At 43.7% G+C, this 25887-nt stretch overlaps 1 protein-coding gene across 1 annotated transcript in view; it reads right to left on the reverse strand.

Annotated features, from left to right (window-relative positions):
• GADL1 (glutamate decarboxylase like 1) overlaps positions 1 to 25887 on the reverse strand; it is a 490491-nt gene that overhangs the window by 261329 nt on the left and 203275 nt on the right. Inside the window, exons 3-4 of the mRNA XM_073810938.1 lie at positions 2578 to 2701; positions 1531 to 1614 (exon numbers count right to left, since the gene is read on the reverse strand). The gene's annotated coding sequence lies outside the window, so the exon portion shown is untranslated. The remainder of the gene's footprint in view (positions 1 to 1530; positions 1615 to 2577; positions 2702 to 25887) is intronic.

Below are 25887 nucleotides of genomic sequence, written 5' to 3' on the forward strand. Positions count from 1 at the left end.
AATCCAATGGAGAGACCATAGCCAAGATGGCCCTTCGGAGGTATCCTGAATGAAGGCAGGAGGGCTGCCACACTTACAGCCCAGCATTGACCAGACATCAAATGCCATCTATGCCTGAGTAGCGGGCATGATCTTGGAGAGATCTCGGGCAAGGCAGCCCCTATAGCTGAGGGCAAGACCCAAAGAGGACCATCAGCTGAAGGCCATCAGCCGACAGCACTGCCAGCAGCTGGGGAAATAGGTGCTTCAGTCCTGGAGGAGCAGCCTAGCAAGGTACCACAGCATCCGCTACCATAAATCACTGCTCCTTTTAAGTGCAAGCTTTGAACAAGGGCTCAGAGAAAGAGAAAACGGATGGTTATTTTGTTAGAAACTTCACCAAGATCTGTTCTGTTCAGAAACCCATGCCCTCACCCCCCGCCAACCCAGCAGTAATGTCGCCCACGGTTTAATTTTGAGTTGCCAGTTCAACACTTCTGGATCAATCTGCATTTGCAACTGTCACACTGATAATAACTCAATGCGAGCATCTGCTTGCTTCATTCACTGTAAGTGTAGTCAGACTCACAAATTAAAATGTTCGAAATTCATATTATAATAAATTAATTTTCTGTCATTTCTCCTTTATATTCAGTTAAAAATATGTGCATAAGTAATAATATTCATATAAATTTCATTTCAGGATAGTAAAGGAAGCATTATAAAATATTTGATGTGAAAAAGAGAGAATTAAATCTGAAAAAGTAATTTAGGATTGGAACTTGCCCTAGCGTAATTCTCCTGGCTGCCCATTAAAATCATCTAGAAAGCTGTAAGACATCCTGATGTCCAGGCCGTACCCCATGACAACTAAATCAAACCTCTGGGGTAAAACCCAGGCATCGTTATTCTGGAAACTCCCCAAGGAATTGCAGTGTACAGATAAGGTTGAAAAGTCTGGGCCCTAGTGCAATAGATCTCAAACTTGAGTGTTTCACAATCAGCAGGAAAGCTTGTCCAACCACATTTTCCTAGGCCCCACCCCCAGAGTTTCAATAGCTCTGGGATGGGGCTCATAATGTGCATTTCTAATCAGTTCCTGGGTGATGCTGATGCTGCTGGTCCCAGGACCATACTTTGAGAAACAGGGTTCTAGGGGCTTTGCCTAACCAGAGTCTCCCACCACATTTAACAAATCCCCACCCTTACTTCCTGGTTCCCCTACCCTCCATCCCCCAATCAAACACCTTGGAAAATCTTGGAAATTTTTTCTTTAAATCAGCCTTTGCAAAGACGCTTTCCCCTCTACACAGCTATTTCCAAACGCTACATTTTCCCATCCCCCTAAGCAGCAACCACCAGCCACCAGCTAAGACGACCTCTAACTTCTTCCATGGTTTTTCATCTCCTTTTGTCTTGAATTTCTCTGTCACTTAGGCATGATTCTGCAGATTATAGGACTAGAAATACTCTCTTGAAACAGCAAACTAATTGCTTCTATTGCATACTTCAAGCCCAGCATTTATGCTGTTGGAAAGCAAATCCACTCACCTATGTCTTTTCACACTTGCTGTTTTGTATCCTGACATGGGCCACATGCAGTTGTTCATCTACACAGCATTTTGCTGGCAGGATCTAGAAATGCATTACACTGTTATGACTCAAATCAAGCAATGTCTGTAAATAACACAAAGATGGAAAGCAGTAATTTGGCTACAGTGCTCTCTTAGTTCCCCCTAAAATCAAGGTATTTCACAGGAGGGTTTAAAATAAGATTTAACCCTTGCTTTCTTACAGTGCTTTCAATGGGAAAGAGACCTTTCTGAAAGGTCTTCTCATATTAAGACTCATACCCTCAAATCCAAACACTAAATCTGAAAAGGTGTTTGAAGATGCAGATAAAAATGAACTTTCCCATTTAAGAGAGGCTGAAGAAAAAGGAGACCAAAAAAGTCCTCATTTTCTCTAGCCAAAGAAGAATATTCACACAATTTTTCAGTTTGGCCAAGATTAGTAACTCATAATCTGAAGATACTGGCTTCTGTTGAAGTGAATATCAAGATTTATTGACCTGCGGAGTAAATGTTAACGGAGGTGAAGCTGAGGTTAATAACAAAGTTCAAGGGATAATATACATCCTTATATTTGCTGAAATAAAAACTCAGCCATATATCGCTCATACATACATTCAGAAACCTCTTTTACCAAAAAGCTCTGGAAATCTCTTTGCTGTGACAGATTGCTTAAACATATGGCCGAATTTCCATTTGTATTAACATTCTCCAGGTACCCAGCCAGCCAGAAAAGCAAAGCATTAATCACTTCCTCTGAGGATCATCAGTAGCCAATCAAAGGGTGGCCACTTATTTACATATGAGATCTGATTGGAAGATCCTAACCAGCAACTCATTCTCATCAATCCTACTAATGTAAGCAGAGTATTGAAGTGACCCACACTTTTTATCACATACAAAATAAAAATATTCTAAACTTTTAACTTCATACAAATCCAAATAAAGATGCTCATTGTCCACAACAAATTTTATAAACTAATGTTTGTTAAGGAGACATTTTTAAAAATAGAAAATAGAAGTTTACCTGAATAAAGGAAGAGATTTCTGGCTCTGGTGCAGAGGACCATTGCTGGAATTCCGGCTCTACAACTTACTTGCTCTGTGACATTAGGCAAGTCACTCAACTGCTCTGTGCCTCAGTTCCTCATCTGTAAAATGAAGATGATAGCACCAACTTCATAAAGTTGTTTTGAGATTAAATGACTTAGGATATGTAAAGTACTTTAAGTGTGCCCAGAGTGTAGCAAGGGGTATAAAAATATTTGTTTTTAAAAAAAGTTCTAGGGGAAAAAGAACTTAAAGGTCACATGGCCCAAAAGCCTCAAAGCTTTGTGGGCATCAGATTCATAGTTTTCTCATGCTTGGACTGAGCCATTGACCATTAAGTATTGCTACTACTGATGTTTATTTAAATTTAAATTTTGTTGTCAACATCTAAAACTCAGGAGAATTCCATGTAAAATAATCAGGATATACAGCTCTTCTTGAAAAACTTTTCACACACACAAATCCATACTGGACTCATTCTCAGAGGCCAACAATCGAATGGTGCTGAGGGGCAGTTGCCTGCTACACAGAGGTAAGGAAGGTCCCAGAGGACATGCTCTCCTTCGGCCACAGTTCCCACACCCCCCATTACTCCCCTTCCTGAGGCTGAGGGTCAACTGACAGGTATTACCCCAGTGACATCATTGCTTTTATTACAGAATAAAAAAAAAAGAAAAATCACATCCATGTCTTTTACAAAAATAGAAAAAAGAAACAACAAGCTACGTGTTTCCAAAAACAAAAAAAAAATGTGAGCCAGACAGACTTTTCTAGAACATAAAGATTTCTGGGCTTAATACGCCAACAAAGCGTGTCTGCAGCAAAAGAATACAACTTAATCTTCCATTAGGAAAACAAACCATGAGAAGAGCCATGGCTGGTGTGTGGAAAGGATGCCAATGAAAAGATTAACGATCTGTGAAAGGGACTGGAATTTCAACACAGTTGTTTTTGTGAGTGTGAAGAAAACAAGTAGCAATGCTGTGATATACAGTAATGTACACGTTTATGGTTCTGCCACTTGTCCTGCCCATGTAGGTGTTTGTATTTCTGACCCCTGACCCAAGCCAACCTTATCATTGTATAAATGAAGGAATTGAAGCCAGAGAAGTAAAGGGATTTGAGGTGGATATGAAACCACAACCTGGGTCTCTTGGGTACAGTTCAAGTAGGAACAGCAGTGTGACCTCACAATGATGCTCAGAGTGAATATACACCCTCATGTGAGCTGAATCCCAACCTTCTCATCTTATCAGACCATAGACACAGATACTCTCTGAGTGTTAAGCTCTCCAGTTAGAAAACACGAATCTCAGTCTTGGAATTCCATTTGCCCAAAGTGTTTACAAGATGGAATCAAATGTTTGATCTACTGGTGTTTGGGTCAACAGACCACATAAATGAATTTAACACTTACCCGAGGTCTTAATTGGCAAAATGTCAATGTTGAGTGAAAATATAAAACAGACACTTAAACAGTAAACACACATTTGGTGACATGACATCTCATCACTTGCCAGAAATGTCTCTATTTTCCTATCTCAAACAGTATAAACAGCCTTCATTTCTTTTTGAGAAAGTGCAGCATCACTTGACATCTCTTACTTAACCTTAGTTGACTCTCTGATTCACTCTAATTTTATTATCTCATTTTCTCCCAATTCTATGAGCCCACTCGTCAGATACCTTTAGAAAGATTGCAAGATACATGCCTGAAACTATAAAACCAAGGACTGGATAAAAACAAAAACAAAAAACTTACCCTCTCTCAAACAGACATGCAAATTATTAAAGTCAAAGGTTACAATATTAATTAATATTTACGATTATTCACTCCAAGTATGTTTTGTTTTCTATGCCTTTGCTGTTCCTTTTTTGGCCAATGGCTTTCCCAAAATAGGAAATGAAAATTCTTATTCCATTGCTTATTTTATTTTTGATGGTGTTTTCTTTTAGTTTTATTTTTTAAGGTATTAACTGATCTTTTTTCCTTTAGTATTGCCCCTTCTTTCCCTTCCTGTTCAAGGGGAGGGGGCTTTCTAGAATTGCCTCAAGGGAGGGGTCTAATGCCTCAAGGGTGGAAACCCCTTAAAGGGTGGAAATGGGCTTTCAGGCTTTGGTTTACAAAATTCTAACCCAATTAAAACTTGTGCTGATCATATATCAAGAGAAAGAGTCTGAGGGAAAATATAGAAGAGAGAGGGATCCTCTTGAGAGAGTTAAGAAGGGGAGGTGTGAGATGGGATCCCAAGAAACTGAGACTCTGCACCTGTTTCCTGGGCAGAGCTCGGTGCCAGGCAGGTGATTCCAGGCTTCCCTGGGAATCCCATGCTCCTCATCTGAGGCCACGTGCAGCAAAGACCTCCAGACCCGAGAGGCCAACAGCGTCAGGAAGAAGGACATCCCAGCACGCCTGTGTGGCCTGATGCCCAAGATGCAGCTGCGCGGCCCCACTCACCCCACTAAGCAACCTCCCCTGGGATCACAACTGCTTACGGAGGTTCAAACCCTAGGGGAGGGGAGGGGAAGCTCCAAATAGACTGAGCAGAAAGAATGGGTGGATCAAAAAGAAAAAGACAGTTGTGAGGTTCTATAATTGGCTTTTCTTGTATATCTGAGCTTATTACCTGAGTTTGTGAACTCATTTAAGGACAAAATTCAAGCACCAGGATTATTCTGAATGAAGATAAGATAAACAGCCCCCATTGGGTTGTCAGCAATGAGCTTATCCCCCCTTTCAACAACTCTGTCCAAAATCCCCTTAAGAAACCCTGTTTCCCCATCACTAACCTAGGCATCCAAACCAGAAACAAGGCTTCATCTTCGCTTTCCTCCACCTCTCAACCCATTTATCATTTCCTTCTGTTGGGGGAGGCCATCGAGAGGACATGACTACTGGCTGACTCTGAGCTGGACCTGGGCAATCAGCAGCCCCTCCTGCATCCTTGGAATGTACATTCCACCTGCCCTGCTCACACTGGAAGCTGCCCCAAGGACGCAGCCTTGAGATAGGATAGTGCTGTTGAGACCATCTGGATAGACAGTATACGTGACTAAACCCACTTAAAGCCTCTGTGTAAACTTTTAAGATTCTGGCAGTGGATGTAGGGATCCACCTACATCCACCTCCACTTGCGACGTCCGAGACAAGCCTCCTATGTTACACCTGCCTCTTACCTATCTGGAGTGTTCTGCCACTTTCTTCAGTCTCTCCTTGCCCTCTGTGTACAGGGGTCAGTTTGGGAACCAACAATAGGCAAGCCAGGCAGGAGACCAAAGAAATGGGTCTTGGGAAAGAGCCATCTGCCACGGGGGAATCCCAGGTTGGTCATCAACCTCTGTGTGGGGAGGGATGACCCATACAGTAGATACTTTTGGACCACTGTGTGAGTACAGGGATGCCTCCGAAGTCAGCTTGTCTAATGCGCTTGTTTGAGGAACTGCACAGAGCACACTGAGGAAAAGAAGTGATGACATACTTTAAGATCATTTAAAAATCAAAATGGATGGGTGGCCCTGGTGGAAGTGCTTTCAGACAGGATCCTGCATCCCTAAGAACTTGAATCTTCTAAATGGTGTCAAACTCAAAAGATACCATCAGCCATTTTCAAAACAATATGCACTAGTTTCAAAGATCCTCCCCCTTTGCAACTATGTAATCATTTCAAACCCCAACCAATCCTTTCTTAGCAAGAGCCCTTACTTCTTGCCAGCTCCAATCCTAATTCTTGATAAACAATTTATGTAACCTTGTGGGTTTTGCCTTTATAAGCCTCCCCCATTTTTGTGTCCAGCGGAACACAATTCAGGTGCTTCTTGGATCTGTGTCTCCTGGGCTGCAGTCCTAACAAATCCCAAATAATCGTTTTTTTTCTTTTCTTTTTTTTTTTTTAACCTCAACCGGGTCTCCATTCTTAGAATTCTTGGCTAACAGAAGAGGATGGAGGGCTGCTGTGGTGGGCTGACCTCTAGGGTGGGCAGGGTGGCTGGACACTGATGTCCAGCTAGAGATTGAAGCTAGCTGTTCAGGGAGTGGGAAGAAGAGCAGAGGTTAGAGGACGTGCAGACAAGGCGCAAGACCAGGGTGGTAAGTCCCCGTTTTGCAAAGTGAGGCAGGTGCAGGATACTGTGCATTAAGGTCTGAGCCCTCATAGCAAAGCCTGATGGGGACGCTAAGAGGTGGGATCCTGGGAAAGTGAGGAGGGAAAGAGAAGGATGTTGTGTAATGACTGTGAAATGGACATAACGCCCTAATGCAGAGGAAAGAAAGCAAAGGCACAGTGACAGCATCCCAGCCCATGGGGCAGCCTCCAATTCAGGAAACACTCGTGACGAGAGAATACATGCCTGCTAAGTTTACTCATATAGCTGCTAAGTTCCAGCAAAAGGCCAGGGAAGGTACCCAGGTGTGGTGAGTGGGGATATGGGATACCGGGTGGAGGGTGGCTTTTCTCTAACGGGCAGGAGGCAGAGGAAATGAGCCCCATCAGCACATACCCAACCCTCCGGCAGCACCTGCGTGGTGCTCGGGGGGATTCCAGGGCCTCACTTCCTTGTTAATTGGATTATTCTAGCTGCAGGGAGGCTTGGCCCAGTGAGGGCGTCTCCCTGGACATGTGGGGCCTTGGGAATCTACAGAGGAGGTGCCACAAATCCATAGGGAGTGGGGAATGAGACAGGCCATCTACCCCCTGTGTTTGAAGGCCCTGATTGGGCCACATTCACTGCAGGAATATAAACCAAGACAATCAGTCTGCCCCCAGCACCCGGTGTGGGACCTGACATCCACGCTCAGCCCAGTCGTGGGACAGGACATTTATGACGTTGGGTGGTCCACTGTCCATTGCTGATCTGGGGGGGACTGGCAAATCCCGGGAATGGGTACAGGCTGTGGGAAAGAGCCAAGACAGAGAGGAAGCTGGCAAAGCCAGAAGGCTATACCAAGGCTGTAAAGGGTCCAGTGAAAGGGTCCAGCAGAGGCCTCAGGGATACAGTCCTATTCTAGGTGGGATGCAGGCCGCTGGAGGTGATCCAAGGCCTTGTGTTGGGCTCACTATTCACTGGTCCTCAGAAATAGACAAAAGGTGACAGCTCTGGTGGATACTAGTGCTGAACATACTCTAATATGTGGTCACCCTCAGGGGGTTTCCTGCCCCCCTCAGCACCATCGATGGTTACTGATGGCAAACGGTTACAGAAGGTTCTGTCAAGGAAAGTCACCTTGACACAGCAAACTGGGCACTCTCCCTCCCAAGAATACAAGGTTTTTATCTCTCCAATACCAGAGAACACACTGGTCACCGACAACTTACAAGGTCAGATGCTACAAACCTCTATCAGTGAATCCACCTCCGGGTGACAGTGGGCAAACCAGTGCTGAGGGGAAACCCCAATTGGGAACCAGGAAGTTTACCTTCCCCATACAGAGTGGTAACTGTCAATGTAAGCTGCCTGAGGGGGCTGGAGCAGAAGGAAATAGGAGAAATTACCCAAGAACAACATCGAATGGGTACTGCACGTCCTGCCCACAGTGCTCTTAACCAAAATTACATAAATGGAGACCTGACTGAAATGAAATATTTGGGGTTTGTTAGGACTGCTGCCTGGGAGACACAGATTCAAGAAGCACTTGAATTTTGTTCCACCCAACTACAAAATGGCGTTATAAAGGCAAAAACTGAAGGTTATATTTACATGAATTGTTTATCAAGGATTGAAATTAGAGCTGGCCAGAAGTATGGGTGATTGTTAAGTTAGGCTTATTTGGGGTCTGAAATGGTTGCATAGTTACAAGAGGAGAACTTGAGACCATAAGGTTGCAGCTGGCAGGTGCTGTTCTGAATACAGCTGGTGGTGTCCTTGAGTCTGGTACAGTTCAAAGAAAGTTCAAGTTCTCAGTGGGGCAGAGACCTGTCTGAGACCAGATCCTCAATGGCTGCCTAATTCCATTTTTGTAAGCATGAACTGTGAGCCAGTTCTGTAACAAGTCTCCCCATGTATGTATGTGACATACATATACACTACTGGTTCTGTTTCCTAGAGAACCCTGATAACACACCCCCTTCTCTGTCCTTCCCAGCCCTTCCCTGATCAATGCGTTCATCATCTCTTGACTCACCTGTTCTCCTACCCTCCCAGCTTGTCTGACTTGTCTCTGGGATTTCAGTCTTGTCTCCCATCGAGTCTAATATCAAGGGAGCCTCTGAGAATTCTACAATTCAAATCTGGCGAGATCTTTCTGATTAAATTCCTATATTGTGGCTTCACAGGTACAGTTTTAGCTCCTGTCCCCCGATCTCTCTACAGGCTCAGGTCTTCTCTCACCTCCAGTCCATGGTCACCATGCTGCCACGAAGCTATGTCTCTCCTCGGTGCTTGGTTCCTGCTGACCCCTCTGCCCCAACTCCCCACCTCACCTTGTTCTTTCTCCCCTCTCCCACTGGGCTAACTCTAGCATACCCTGCAAGTCTCGGGGAGCCCCACTTCCTCTAAAGATTTGACCACCTGCTCTGACAGATGGATGAGCAGTCCCTCCCTAATGCTGCCTGCACACCCTTCATACTCACCGTATTACCTTCCAAGTACCTGTTTATGTGTCTCTTTCCCCCATTAGAATTTAAGAATTTTGCCAAGCTAGGGACCAGGCCTAGGTTCTGCCTTTAGTTCCCAGAAACTAGCACTGTTTCAGTGTAATGGTGAGACCTCGGTGAGTTTCGGTTGAATGCATAGATAGATGAAACACACACACACCACACACATGCGCACACACACACATTACACACATGCACACACACATACACACCCCACAGAGTTTCCTCCTCTCTCTCCCACTCTCTTGGAGGGATTAAGGGATCACTGCTGGAAGTTCTAACTTCTAGAGTAGCTAATGCCCCAGTTGAATTGATACAGATGCTGGCCCAGAAAAGGGCAGGAATTCAAAGAGCTGGATGAAGGATGAGTAAGTTTACAGAGGAAAAGGAAACTGAAGAGTGATGAAAGTTTATCTGCAGAAGAAAACCAAGATGAATCATGGAATGTGACTGTGAGGACAGAAAGGGAGGAAAATGACCTTTGTTGACCATTTCGACCAACTAGCCAGATAAGTGCTATATACTTTACTAATTACTTTATTAACAAATGTAATATCCCTCAAGTCCTTCTGAGGTAGATACTATCGTTCCCTACAAAGAAGGAGACTGAAGTTGAGAGGGCATAAATGATACACTCTTGATTAACAGCTAATAATCACACAGCCTCGGTCTATGTGATTCCAACACACTGGTGTCTTTTCAGCCACACCATGTTGCTTCTAAAGATATGGATGAAAAATGTTGCTTTTTTCCCTCAGTTCTTCCTGGGGGCAGATGGAAGGGAATAGACGGGCCTAGTCACCATCTCCTGCCTTTTATAATAGTAACAAACACAGAGCACTTAGCATATGGTTTGCACTGTTATCGGTTAATCCACACCCACCCCTGGGGGGAGATGCAGTGGTCGGCCTCCTGACAGATAAGCAACCAGAGACCCAGAGGGTTTACAAAGCCAAGCAAAGCCTCACTGGCAGATATGGATTCAGAACCAGGCAATGTGGTCACCGGATTGATGGCTTTAGCCTCCAGTGGTCCCCACATGGGACACAGAGAGACCAACAGAGCCTGGAAGAAAGGATACCCAGAAGGCACAGACTTTTCCTAGTCACCCAAGGGTTTTCATCGTAACTTTATGAAGAAAACAGTAGAGGTGTATATCAGCAACCCATTACGCAGGCAACCTTCACCAGACCTTCAATTTGCAGCTAAATTTGATCTTGGAACAAGGCTACAAGTCATATCATTATAATTTAAACTACTATTTCCCACAGGTAAATGCGATAAGGTTTCATTTCTGGAAAACTATTATACTCCATAAAAATACCAAGATAATCAGAAGGAAAAGAACACAAATGGAAGCTTTTGTAAACATTTCTTATGTTAAAAAACATTTAACATAAGTTTGGTTCCTGCAGGTACTATTCTTGTTGAAGTTGGCTAAAAATATGAATCAGTGAAGTTTGGATTGAAGATAAATGACTTTTCCTAGCAGATTTACCAGTGGCGAGCACAGGCATATGTCACTGCTCTAGGCATCTTAGACTTGAATTCAAACTTAGAGTCATTTGTCTCAAAAAATTTATTCTCCTTCGGTGTGAATGAATGGAAAATTTTTGCACAGTAAAAGCTGGGGAAAGAGTTCCCACAATGTCATTTTTTTCCCATGATCTCTTGCTCTTCTATTTCAGTAAGTCTGTTGACAATGACCTCTGCCCGATGTCAATATTGCTAATCATTACGGTCATTATTGGTTTTGGTATTTGGGTGTTCTGGTATATGCTACTAAAAAATCACGCATTTTTTACTAATGTAACACCATTGTTTTACAATTTAAATAAATCTGAAAATGATTTGCATATTGATTGCATATTTAAAGAGTTCTCTGTTGCATCAAATTTTGTGTTGAACAAAGCTTTCTTGTTTAGAACGCATTTTTCTAAATCCCCAGAATCCTCAAGAAGAGGAAGAAAATGACAATTGATAAAGTAAAGCCTCATCCACAAGAATAATTCTTATCTAGTTCAAAGGTTTTTCCAACTAGTGGTGTATAAATCTGACAGTTTTGAAATTGGAACAGGTAACTCTGCTTAAAGGATCAGGAGTACAAGATAAAACCAAAGACATAGATAAATCTGAAATGCTCTCTTTGAGACAAAACATACAGCTCTCTCTCTCCCTCTTCTCTCTCTCTCTCTCTCTCTCTCTCTCTCTCTCTATATATATATGTGTGTAAATAAATAGATGTATTTATTTACACATATATATATTTATATGACTTTGTTTCCTGAAAGTTGTCCAAAGAGTGTCCCTCAAACAGGAGATACAATTATAAAGTTATCTGAAGATGAAGAGTCTTCTCACATTCCCTGGTAAGAACACACAGGAGCCATTTCAGCAGCTAGAAGAATTTGTTCAAAGGTGTGCTCACAATTCCCCAATCATGGTATCAACACACATGGCCTTTATTTTGTTTTATTTTCAGATTTAGCTCTTTAATTTGTTTACAAAGGGCAAATTACATTTTCAAATTTTTCGTGATTAATTATCATTTCTTCTTTCTCATGTAATGTGCTATGGATAATACTGTGTTTATTCATTTTAATCTGTTAATGTGTATTTAGCATTTATATTTTCAATATATTTATAATTTTCTAAACATTTTATAATGGGTTTAAATGTTTTTGTGTTGCAAATGTATTTCTATTTAGTTGCTGGTTTTAAAATTTATTTTATGAATCCTGAGCATGTTTTAAAAAGGTAGTAATAATGCCAGTATTACTCAAATTAACTACCAAAATGCTGTAATTGTCAGTCAGAAAAAAACCAAAAAACTTTATTAGTACAAGTTTGGGGGTTTTTTAAATTTAACAAAAGAAAAGTGAGCAATGTGATGCTATCTTACAAATAAATCTAATATAAACTACCTGTGTGACATTTAGAATTTAATTCTACTTACACTATCTCTTTAGAACATTTTTAAAAGTTTAATTTGCACAAGAATCACCTGAGGGTCTTGTTGGACTTCAAGTCTCATTCAGTAGGTCTGGGCTGGGGACTAGGATTTTGCAATTTTTAACAAACTCCCTGGTGATACTGATGCTACTGGTCCAGGGACCACACTTTAAATAGCAAGCCTCTTTTCATGAACTTCACATCCCACCTCATGGATTTAGTCATCTCCAGATGAATGTTAGAGATAGGTACCAGGTAGGATCATTTTAACACCTACGATTTGAATGAATGGAAAGGGCCTGCTGGGAGCTGTGAGGTAACAGAGCTGGATGACCTCGGCCTTAAACGTCAGCACAGGGTTGGATTTATATGGAAGAAAACTGAGAGTTACAGACTCCTGTGAAGGGAGAGCTAGGAAGCCTTCTGGTCATGGTGTAGAATTGAAATATTAGAAGAAACTGGCTGAGACTGTTTCCAGCAGCTTCCGTCTTTCTTTTTTTTTTAAGGGTTTTTTTTTTTTAATTATGTGTAACATAGACAAAGTTATTTAAGTCAATAAATTTTTAAGGAATTTCGCATATTCTGATTCTTTCCACTGCCAATCACCTTAGTTCCTCCAAACTCATAATCTTCAAGATAAAATAGCCCTTTCAAAAAGAATTTGTCATGTGAGTGAGCCCACAATTCTTTTGGTTTTCAATCAATGCCCCTGAAAGAACGTGGAGCTTCTCCTTGGTTCTCCTGCTGCTCACTCACTGCTGCGGAGCAGTGAGCCCCTGGCCCCAAACTTCCTCCCAAGCTTTGGGCAGTGAGGCCAGCACAGAAACAGAACAAGACCCCTGCATTCACTGTGGAATTTGCCAGCCTGTCCTCTAGGGAGCTCCCTCTGACTGCCCGGCTATGTAATGAGACCCTCCCGTGTGCCCCTCCTCTCAGGACACTGATGTCACTTCATCGTTACCATCTGTTTGCTCGCTTCTATCTACCTCTTACACCCTGAGCTCCCTGAGGGCTCATGACTGTCTGTTGTGTATCTGGTACACAGCAGAGTCTCCAGACTTTAGTGGACACTGATCCCTAAATATTTATTCAGTAAACGTGTGAGATCTTGAACAAGTCACCCTCTCTGAATCCTCTTTTCCCAGTATTAAATTAGAGGATGATCTACAAGAGGGTGAACCTGCAGCTTCCCACCTGGTTTCCTTTGTGCTTTGACCTCTGTGGTGAAAGAGTGTGTTTTAATGCCTGCCCAAGGCTCTTCTTAACCCCTGTGGCTCACACTGGGCTCTCCGGCTCAATGCAGGTCTTGTTCCTGAATTTGGGAGACTTCTACCTTTTCTATCAGTCTTCATTAATCTACTAGCTCAGGTGGTGCTCAGATTGCCTCAGGGAATAGAGTTTGTTGTAAGGAAGCACAGGGAGGCGAGGAAGTCAGGAACCTTCCTCCGCAAGTGGCACAAGCACTCCGGTCCCTGAGCTTTCCCACTTGGAACAGCCTGCAGGCAACATGACGATGTTCATCATCACCCAGGATGCACCAGGAACCCCAGTCTCCCAACCCGCTTGCTGGACCCTCTGGGCAGGAGCTCAAGGCTCTCTGGGTTTTCACTATGTTCTGTCGGTGGTTTGCGTAGCACAAGGGGCATCATCAATGTTGTAATGAGATATGGGGCCAAGGGCACATCCAGTGGCCTTGCAGACTGTCAGTGGTTCACTCTTCACTGCTGACCTTCCTCATCTCCATCCTCTTGTCCCAACCAGCAGGAGCCAGAATGGTGCTTTCTTGGGTATCCCAAGTGCCATCACAGGGGCGAACTCACCATATACATGTTCCCTTGTCATAGGAAAGAGCTGCTGTTTCATATCAAATGATGTGCAAACAGTCTCTGGGGGCCCCAAGTGCTCTAAAAGAGTTTTTTAAATGACTTTTAAAATATTATACTTTCATTCTGATAAAGTTGTGTAAGTACGTCGTGGATGACTGACTAACTGAGGATGGCCATGGCATTTAAATGCCTGTGTTTGCATTTGGGTTTGTGATCACACTGGTGCCAAAATGTATGCCTTTAATGACCATGGGCTGAGGACAAGAGTAGAGACCAACTACATGGCAACGCTGAATAATGCCTTCTCTTCAAGGAAAGGTCAGAGAACTTCACCATTTCTGTAACTGCGAGTTTTGCAGAAATTCTGCTACAGAAGAGTGTTGGAAAGTGGGCCCTTCACCCAGCGTCCTGTAACAGAGGCCGTGTGAAACGTGAGACCATCTGTGCCATTGCACAGTCACAAATTTATCTTGAAACAGCAATTTAGTTTCAGCAAAACAGCATCATCCATCTCATTGGATTTATATTGTCAACTTGATTTTTCATGGTCATATACTTTAAAAAAGTTTGTAATTTCTTTTTATTTCATGTCTTTTTAAGAAATGTAAGCAGAGGAAGCTTACTGAAACCATTAGGTTTTATATATTTAAGTAAAGTTGTAATAAAAACAATTAAAGCCAATGCTGGAAGCTCAGAAAATGTTCCCCTCTTAGGAGAGCGTCCATGTATTAGTCAAGCTTGAGAATGAACATCCTCTTTAGAGGTGTTAACCCCCCTGTTCCAAATAAATCCTCAGTCAAAGCAGCAGGAAGAGGTACATAGCTGACTTCAAATGAGACACTGTCTGTGGGAGACTATGCTGGGGCCTCTCTCAGATCCCCTAACCAGCTGCTGGGAATGATGCTGTTAATGGCTCAGAGGTGCCCCCTTCTCTGGAGAAGTGCCCTCAGACAGAAGGGAGCACATGTGAGAGATTACACCTTCCCCTCCCAACTGGGGACACCCCACAGCCATTGACTTGCTGACTTGGGGGTTCAAGAGGCCAGTCCTCTTGCCTCAAGATGAGATCTACTCAGGGGTAGACACCATGCTCCAGAGCTCCCCGTGGGATCAGGCAGAAGCCAGACTCCAGATGAGACCACATCCTTGCGTAGCATCTTTTCCTTCTTTATCCTGCTTCCCTCACTTCACTCTTTCTCTCCTGAAAGTGCACCCCTAACATGCAGCCAAATTCCTGTCTTGCTCTCTGTTTTCAGGGAGCCACACGTAAGATACCCTCCAATCCATGGAAAACATATGTGGCACTAAGGCAGGCCTGCTATCCGGACACACATGGGGTCTCTTTGGACATGGTTCCTATTCTCCCTGTTACCATGAATGGGAGATATGCATCTCATTCCCCAGAACATGTTGGAAAATATCCCCAAGTGAGATTTAATAACCAAAGAACTCTGGCATATTGAATTTGAGCATTTCTGATTCATAGTCTGTGTGAGAATCTCAAAACCAAAATAACTTTGTTTAAATATTTCTATTTTATTATTTTTTTTAGGTGTACCATTTTTTTAAGTCTTTATTGAATTTGTTACAATATTGCTTCTGTTTTATGTTTTGGTTTTTTGGCCGCGAGGCATGTGGGATCTTAGCCCCCCAACCAGGGATTGAACCTGCACCCCCTGCATTGGAAGGTGAAGTCTCAACTGCTTGACTGCCAGGGAAGTCCCCCTAAATATTTCTAAATCTCCAAACTAAATGATTTCTTTTCAGGATCCAGTAATAAGAAATTCCCCTCTGATCTGAGAAGTTAGCATCTCCCCAGGCACTCAGCACTATAGCAAACTGACTAACCTTGGACCCTGGAACAGATGTACCTGCAGCCAGTTATCCATCTTTATCCCTAAGGACCACCTCTATTTGGTAGAATCAACCTAGTCTCCGAGTATGGACAGAGTCCTGATTGTCAACCCACACTCTATAACGTGTCATTTCATGAAGCTTATGGAATAGGACATTTTTTTATTTTTTGTGGTTCTATAGCCTTCCCCACTTCCCACCCAGCCTAGAAGAAAAACAAAGAAAACACAAATTAAAACTGAGTTAATGATAACAACAGCAACAGTGCTACTAAGCACTTATGTCAATTACTGTACAGAAGACTTTATAATTACTATCTTATTTAACTCTCACAACTGCCCTGTGAGGTGACTGCTATCTCCATTCCACAAAGGAGTAAACTGGGACCTTACAGGGCTTAAATCGGGTGTCTAGGATCACATGACTAGTAATGACCTCAAGGCTTTCCAGGGCTCTGCTTATTCTCCCATCCATAGGGTAGATCATGCCAAAGTGTTTACTTGCATGTGTGTTTTCAGCAGAGATTCACATGGCCCAGCATAACCCAGAGTCAACAATCTGTGAATCAACTTCCCTCTGAGAGAGTTCCTCGTTACCTTGGCAAATTATTGAAAAATTTCCCTTCCATTTCTCCAGTTGTGGATAACTTCATTACTTGCTTTAAAAAACACCTACAATAATAAAACAATAATTGTTGAAGTTCAGTTATAGATATTTGGGGGCTCGTCCGACTGTTACATCTACTTTTGTGTGTGTTTGAAAATGTCCAAAATTTAATAAAACACAACCACAAAGGAAGATTTAGATGGTCTTCTCAGCTAACGTATAGTTCCTTTACAACAGAAAAGGCATTAATGCGTTTGCCACATAAACCTCCTTACCTTATTGCTCCATCTTATTGTAATCTGACATTAAAAACAAACCCTACCAGTCCATGTATCAGCAGAACTCCGTTGGGTATGAGATACAGAAATCATACTGGACTGGCTTAAATAAGTAAGAGTTAATTTTTTCCTGGTACAGGAAGTCTGGAGGTGAGTAGGACGGGCCTGTGCAGCTGGTCCATGAAATCACCAATACCCATATCCTCCCATCTTCGTCTTTACCATCCTGGCACTTGGCTTTCATCCTAATGCTCATGCAATGGCTATGCCTCTCGGAGCACCATGTGTATAGTCCAAGCAGGAGGAAGGGGACAGAGGCCATAGTTTCCCCTAGTGCTCCTTCACTTACGGAGGCAGGTCCTCTTCAGGGATTTCTGCCTCTTCTCATGGGCCAGAACCGTGAGACTTGACCATGCTAGGTGCACAGGAGCCTGGGAGTCAGTGCACCTCACTTTTCAGTATTACAGCATCATTCCTAAGTAAAACTGTATATCAAATATTGGGATAAATCATATCTTAGTTCATCTGGGATAGTCCTGGTTTACACTGGTAGTACTGGCATAATCACTAAAATGGTCCCCTTTCAGCCTCAAGTGTCCTGTTTGGATGATAAGTGATATGGTTAACCTTTCTGTAATAGAGAATGGCAGAAGAAGTGCTAAGCAAACCAACCTTGAGTATCTGCTGTACTCCAGCAACCAAAATAATTGAAAATCAATGTAAATCTTAACTTACAGCCTTTTGTGGAAATACCAAAAAAGTGTATATTTACAACACAAAGCTAAACTTCTTTCAGATGTTCCTTCCCATTTCTCTTGCTGTCAGTATCTTATGTGTGCATGGCTGATGTTCCAAAGGGCTTTCCTCTTCCTTCTAAGTCCAGAAAAATTCTCCTAATTCAGTCTGCACAGCTCCCTCCCCCTCAAGTCTTTATTATGCCCTCCTCACCTCCCCACTACTGTCTCCTTCCTTCCTCAGCTCTGAGGCATCTCCCCGGTCTTCCCTCCAAGAAACCAAACAGTATGAAATTTATATCTACCATACTAGTAACCTCTTGAGGCTCATTCTCCATTCAAGGGCCGAGACCCACTGATGAAGCCCAGTGTCCTCATTTCACAGCTGAAGAAACAAAGGCATACATGGGGTCAGCGATTTGCTGAGGATCCCACAGCCAGACAATGTCAGAGCAAGGACAGATCCGAGGTCTCTGAGCCACAGATTAGTTCTCTTTCTAGTGTCTTCCCCACCAGTTTTCCCACTGACCTTCACATGCTCATTTCTCAAGCAGAGCTGGGTGGGCAACAACGCGTGGAGTGCTTGCTCTTGTTACCTAGTGGTGGTGGTGGCCATGTGCATCAGACACGGAACAGAAGGAAACACCACAAGGTTTCCCAGATGTGAGGAGGACAAGGATGTCCGCCAGCAATGATGCTCTGAGCACAGCAGGGGACCCACCCATCAGGACACACAGCCATAAACAACTACTAGAGGTACCAGCGCCTTCCGACTGGATATTACCCTTGCCGCCTCGCTGATCCAAGTTAAGAAGACATTTTCCTCTGTTTAAATCTAACACCACAGCCCAAGCATTCATAGCTTTGGGCTAGAAACTTCAAGTTTAAAATCCATTTGTTCGCAGGAAAAGTAAAATGTGATTTTCTATTTGCTGGCAGGAAAGAATGTTCAAGTTACCCCTTAAATACTTTTTGGAAGTTAAATCACTTCTGCTGAGGAAAAATGATGAGTCAATAGAAACTAAATCATGATCAGATGCATTAAATTTTTCTCAATAAAGTAATTTTTTAAAGGAAGGGCAAAGTGTTTAGAAGAATGGGTTTCCAGTAGATTTTATATTAAGGATCATCACTTTTCTGTACTTAAGGCTTATCCAGCCTGTTGTTATGGAAATACGGGATGTGGTCCCGAATGCAACCGTAGTATAATTTCACTGCAAGATTAACCAAGAGTGCAGTAAAACCCCTAGTTAAAATGTAGAGCTTTGGTGTTCTATTAAGTACAAGAAGGAAAACAGGACCCAGGAAGGAATTTACATTGACATCTTACATTTCTAAAGCTTTGGTTCCAGTGGGGAAATTCCTTTTGACTGCCTCTCCCTTCTGGATGGGCATTCAATTGAATACAGACTTTCAGGGAATCCCAGCATATTAGAGCTGGAAAAGGTCTTAGGGAAGACTGTGTCCAGATGCTTCATTTGCTTGGTGATGATGCTGAGGCTCTGGGAGGAGGGGTACCTCGCTCAGTCACACAGCTGGGAGAGACAGGACTCGACCCCCGGGCTCCTGATTCCAACACCAATGCAGGGTCCACACTACCACCCATCTAAAACTCTTAGAAACAGTTCAGCAAAAGCATGAGCCAGCACTACAAACCAGAGACCCCCAGAGGAAGAAGGGATTTGCAGAGACGCCTGCTCTTTGCCTCTCCAGCCTCCATCCCCTTCTGGCCACAGTCTCTGTTTTTGTTTGAAGACCCCTGGGTCCCCCACTTCAGTCCTCAAGGTTAGGTAGGGTCATGCCACTAGCCTAAGGGGTGCAGCATGTGACCCAGGTCAAGCCAATCCCCACAGGACAACCAATTCCACTGTGATGGGTTCGTGGATGCGCACATCACTCAGTCCAAACCAACAGAAAACAACCAGATTCTTTTTCTTTTTGCCACTAAGTAAACAAAATTTTTATTTGCAAAGTAATTTTAACCACTCTTCTGTATAGAAGGGATTCTACTTCTTTTTTTTAACATTATTTTATATTGGAGTATAGTTGATTAACAATGTTGTGTTAGTTTCAGGTGTACAACAAAGTGATTCAGTTATATATACATGTATCTATTCTTTTTCAAATTCTTTTCCCAATTAGGTTGTAACAGAATATTGAGCAGAGTTCCCTGTACTATACAGTAGGTCCTTGTTGGTTATCCATTTTAAATACAGCAGTGTGTACATTAACTTGAGAAATTATTTCATTCTTTTCCTCTTTCAACTTTTAAGGGAGAAAATATTAGGCTTGAAGCCACTGCAGCCCTCTTTCTACAATTTGGCTATTGAGAATAAAGTGAGTATATCAGCCAACAGAGCCAAGAGATGACAGAAACCACATACAAGAGACATTGTTTGAACCCTGAATCCAGTCATGTCTGAAACCAGCTCAAATCATGTAACTTTTGTTTACATGAGCCAGTGAAGTCCACTTAATCACTCAAGCCGGTTTGGACTGGGTTTTCTATCACTTGCAATTATAAGGGTCCTAAATAACACAAAGCCCTTGAGATAATTAGACCTATTTCCTACATTATAAATTTTTTGCAAAACTGTTTTTAATAAAACTGAATCCAGACAACTGAAGCATCTTGTGCAATATCCCTGAATTCTATCAGCAAAGCCAGGCCAGAACTTGACTCTAAGTCCCAGGTCAACTTCTGGAGTTCTGAATTATTCAGTAGGGGTGCAGCTTGGGTCAGGTGACGGATGCCTCAAGGAACCGACGTGGGTAGGCTCCCCCAGTCACCCAAAGTAGGATGAGGAGGGTAGAGATCTAAAGCCAGGGACAAGCCTGGATAAGCATAACAAATAACAGAAGAGAAAACTAAGACTGAAGATGAGAGATGGAGACGTGAATCATGATCTGATCGAAAGCAAGACAGAAGCACATGGAATGGAATCAGGATTTGGAAGAGCAATGGAATCAGGATCTCAGGCGCCTGGGGCCTTCTGAGGCTCCTCACTATCAGTCACCTATTTGTCAAGCCTTTTGAAGGTTAGCACACAAAAGCATGTAATTCCCATTATGTACGGCTGGCTTGTCTTTCCCCAGTGAGCTAACCCAAGGGTCAATATGGAGGCAGATGTGATTGTGTTGGATGTTCAGAGGCCAGTGGTCCAGTCCCAGCTCTGTCACAGACCAGCTGTTGGCCTGGGGCAATGCCAACACTGGGCTCAAGTAGACCACTGGAATTTTTGTGATTTAACTGAAATTCACTCATGTGAAACGTCACATGGGGGGTTCGATATAAAATCTATATCATGATGTATGTCTTCATACATACTTATGATTGTGTATTTTCCTTAAACTTTAAACACTTAATCGTACAAGTTCCTTAATGGCTCTCCTGGTGCCTGGTGGTTAAAGTTCACTGTCACTGGCTTGTCACACAAGGCCCTTCATGACTGACCCCTGCCTCTGTCACCAGCCTCCTGGCTCATTTCCTCCCCACATTCCCAATATTCTTAGTACACTTCACCACCACCTGTCTCTCCCTTGGGAGAGAGATTCAGGAGGTGGTCCTGGCAGTTGGAGGTTGGACTGGCAGGCACTGAAATGGACGGGACCAAAGGGATACGGGCGGGCTCTGAGGATGCCCTTCTACCCTCCCGTGCAGCACCTCCTTCCTGCCCCATGGCTGAATGAAGGCCTTATAGGAGGCAGAACCACAGAACTGAAGGAGCCTGGATCCTGATCTGACCACTGGGAAGGCCGCTCACTGGCCAGGAACATCCAATTGGACTTTACAAATAAACAATTTTGCTAAGCCACCAAAATGTGGGGATTGTTTGTTACAGCAGTTAGCCTACCCTGACTAATACAGGGAGAAAGCAGATGTTTGGACAGCCAGCCACAGTCATGGCTTAAATCTTGGAATCCGTGGTTGACAGGAGATGCAGCCGGGTTACTACTTTGTTAATAAAAATCAGTGAGATGCCAGCTGGAAAGCCATTGAGGTTACAAAGGCATGATAGGCAGGTGGACCCAAGAAAGAGCCTCTTGTTTGTAAGCAAGAAAAGCCCTGGCTCAGAAATGCAGAGGGTTCTTGAGCTTTGGCCTTTGGCTGCATTGTTTCAACTTTCTTTCCAGGAGGAGGACAGACCTGAGTAAGTCTTCCAGGCACACTGCCCTTTAGGCACTGCAGACCCATCTAAGGTTGCGGAATGAACTCCCCAGGGGAAATAAACCAGCACTGAATTTGTGCCTAAGCTCCAAGCTCAGTGACAAGGAAAGGACACTGTCCTCCATGGCTCCTGCTCAAAAAGAAAGTCAGCTTCGTGGTTACTGCCCCAGTGGGGCCAGTGATGACAAGGGTGTCGGGAGCTCCAAGGAGGGAAGGATGGAAGGGGGCCAATGTAGTTAAGGGCTGGCCTCCCGCAGTGACAAGCCACCAGCCTTCACAATACAGGGTGTTACACAAGGCAGAACTGCAATCCCACTTAATCTAATTAATTTAAATTTAAATTACTTGAGTATATTGGGAACTTGTGGAGTTGGCAAACTTAAAATCACGTATTTATCTTTTTTCTAAGTATTCATCTATATATTTTATCTAAATAATTTATGTGAACAATTATATCAATATTTTCTTCCAATAACTTGTGTGCTGTGCACAGCATAGGCATCTGAAAGCATTCTGTTGATGGAACATGTGAATGACACATGCTTTAATACCCTTTTCATGTATTCACAAAGTTTTTATTTCCATTCTCATATACAATACGATTAGTAAGATTTCACTTTGTTAATAGCTTTGCTTTTTCATTTCTGGTCCATCATTCCATCCCACTATCCCTCCCCGTCCCCCCAACAATGACAGCAACAAAAAACACATCTCAAAACTCTTTCTCAACAGCCTCGATCCTCAGTATGTCACGTCCTCCTCCTTCATCTTGCATCGTCCCCTCCCTCCATGGCAGCCTGCTCCCTGAGAAAGACCACCCTGCTGTGATAAAAATCACCCATATTTGGTGAAACTTTACAATTCAGAAAGCACTCTCTCCAGAGTTAAGGTGTTTGATTTTCACAGTAACCCAGAAAGGAAAGGCAAGACAGGTATCATTGACTCCTGTTTCAAATGAGAAAAACTGAGGCTCAGCGGGGCCCAGTGATTTGCTCAGGATCCTACAACGAGGAGATAGAGTAACAGAGCCTCAGGACACACTTTCCTCTCTCCAAACCCCGTGCTCTTTAAGCCTGATGAGGCTGCATCTCCCACACTACTGACTTCTGAGGCAGCTTGCCAGGCGACCCCAGCACACCTGCCCCTAGGTACCAGCTCTGTGACTGTCAGCCACCAGCATCCATGGCAGGGAGTAACGAGTGAGCTCACAAAAGGGGTCACCTCAACATCCCTCTTCTGGGCAATAAGATCGTCACAGAGACAGCTGAAGAAACGAGCGGAGCTGATGGCCAGAGAGGGGGCTGTGGGGACGGGGGCTGCACCTACAAGGACAGGACTGCTGACCTCCCCCAGCTGCTCACAGCTCAGAGATCAGAGGAAAGCTGGGCCCTCGAACACTTTCGAGTCAAGCACCTGAGCGTCTGAACACAGCTCAGCTGCTTCTATCATCTTGGGTAAATTTTAGCCTTGCTGAACCTCCAAAATGGGGAAGAGAATATTAATATCGCAACATATTTTCAGCCTCAGTGGAGGTGGGTAAATAAAGTGCTTAGGCTAAGACCTCAATAATGGAAGCTATCATCGGTATCTATAATTTGTATCACCATAATGCACCTATGACATATGATAACAAATATGAGACAACTGTGTACTGCAAATAAGACATGAATGGATCAAGGAAACAAAAAAGCTACCTAAGGAAGCTTTGCAAAGAGGTACTGTTGTCTGTATCAGTGACAAGCACCGAGCATGGGTCCTATTTCACCCTGCCTGATGGGTTCGTGCATAATGAGGCGGAGGTCGTCACCCAGCATCATTCTTGGTGTGGGAGAGGAGCAGAGTCAGAGGCACCTGTGCCCCAAGGCACTGGTAACGCCCTTCAGTCAAATTGTGCCTGCAAAACTGTGTTAGGGCATCTTGGATCTATTCTCTAATAAAGCAGCCCAAGGAAATTCTTGGGGTGTGATGGTGGCTCAGGCACCTCTCAGAGATAAGAATAAGAATCTCCCTGGTGCAGCCCTCCAGGGTAAAGAGCTAAGTGATCCGGGGAAAGACAGGCTGGGGTTCCAAAGCAGTGGAGCATCTAGACCTCCATCGCTGGGAAAGCCTGCATTCTGTTGAAATCTTAACCTTTTGAAGGGCACTGGCTACTTTCATCTGATAGCCAAAGTTCTTGAAGTTGAGGGTTCTGGCATGAAGATCCAGAGTCCTTGGAAAGACTAGGTGGGAAATATAAATTTTGTGTTTACATCGAGTACACTATACAAATTTTACAAGTTTGATTTTAATAGCTAAGGAAAAAAAAGCCTACTAAAAAATTGGAAAATTCGTTACTTTGAGAAACTAAATTATCCTTGCAGAAGTGTTCATTATCTCAATTAAAATAATACACATAAATAGGATTCTCTGCACTTGGAGAAAGAAATGGACAATTCATTGATTAATTCCAAAATACTGAGTGCCTTCTCTCTTCTAGACACTTAGCTAAATTTTGAGAACAGATAAAGATCCAACTCGTACCCTAAACAAGCTTACAGCTTAGTGAGAGAGATGGGCATGCATTAAAGTGTGGCAAGTGCCAGATTGTATTTTCCAAAGATGGTTCTAACAACATCTCCCATCTCACATGTTCTTCTAGAACCTTGAACTCCCCCATCAAAAAGTAGAGTGAACCTAGCTCTCCTTCCCTTAAAACTGAGCAGGCTAGCGACTTATTTCTAGCTGAGAGAATGCAGCAAAAGTGACACAATGGGACTTCCAAAGCTAAGTCCTAAAGGCAATGTAACCTCTGCCTTGCCTTCTGCAATACTCACTCTTCAAGCGTTTAGCTGCCAAGTAAGCAGTCTGACGGTCCTGAGGACACCATGCTGTGAGGAAGCCCAGACTAGCCCCTGCAGAGAGACCACACAGAGAGGCTTTGAGACCACAGGAAAAAAGAGATGGCTGTGGGCTGACAGATGCTCCAACACCCCCTTCCCCTGTTTTGCCAGCTGCAGCCCCCATTTAACTGCCACTCCACAGGGGCCCTAAGCTAAATGCCCCCAGCTGGATACTTCCTGCCTCCTGACCCACAGACGCTGTCAGAGGCGAGATGGCTTCACAGCATCAGGTGTTGTGGTGATTTTCTATGTGGCAGTAGTAACCAGACTGGGGGCCCTGGGAGCAGAGCCCCGTTTGCTCTGTTCACCTGTCTTTACTCTGTGGCGATCTCAGTGCCTTGCACAGTTAATATTCTAGAAGTCTTTGTTAAATTTTGTCGAGTAGAGGTAACTGTTAGGTACATCAGTAGCTAAAGGAATTATTCATGACATAGAGAAAACAGAAAACTCTTTTCAGAGGAAGTGATACGTCAATTGGATCTCAAGGGATGAATCAATATGTTTCAGTCAAACAAGAAAGGTAGAAGGCAAGCAGATGCAAAGGACAAAGTCATGGAACAGCTGGGTAGATGTGGGGAAGCACAGGTACCATGACAGGGCTGAAATGGGGCACGTAAAGGTAAATGATGGGGACTGTGGCTGGAGAGGCCAGTAGGCCAGAGTGGGAGAGGCCCAGATGCCCAGCGGGTGGGTCTCAGAGCCATGAGGGAGAGCCGCTACCCTCTCCATCCCCAACAGAAGGCCTTCCCCGGGGCAGCCAGGCCATCTTCTATGGTTTCATGCCTGTATCCGGCATGTGGGCCTCTTCTCTTGACCTTGTGTCCCCGAAGGGGTGACAACTCTGTGAAGAGACTCAGCTCTACCACGCACTGAAGACCCATCTTCTCCTCATCAAGCTGGTGTAGGGTTTTTCCAGAGATGGGACACAAATCCCTTCGAATCTTGAATCTCCGAGCCCCACTGAGGTTTCTAGAGGAATTTTCCACCTCACACAGACACAGACAGAGGATGAGGACTCGGGGACACAGTGGCATCTAAGCTCTTTACCTTCCCCTCAGTTCTCCACATTTTTTTTCCTCTAAGCCCAGAGGACCTTTGCTTAGTCTGGCAGAGGTTAGCCTGGACCTCCAGCTGGTCTTTCAAATTCGTTTGTGTACCTGCACCTTAGATGTTTGAAATGGAAAGCCACAACTCAAATCCTTTGCTATCTGTGTTTTAAAATGACATCCTTGAGATGCTGTACCCATCAGAGGAGGTAATGCCGTAAGAACAGTGTCCCAAAGCTCCGTGGCTAATATAACAAACGCCTGTTTTTCTCTCTTTCTCAGGTCACACGTCCAACTTGGGGGGTGCTCTGTGCATCACCTTCCTCAGGACCAAGGCAGACACAACTCCATCTC

The sequence above is a fragment of the Tursiops truncatus genome, chromosome 10 (assembly GCF_011762595.2).
Source record: "Tursiops truncatus isolate mTurTru1 chromosome 10, mTurTru1.mat.Y, whole genome shotgun sequence".
Classification (NCBI taxonomy): Eukaryota; Metazoa; Chordata; class Mammalia; order Artiodactyla; family Delphinidae; genus Tursiops; species Tursiops truncatus.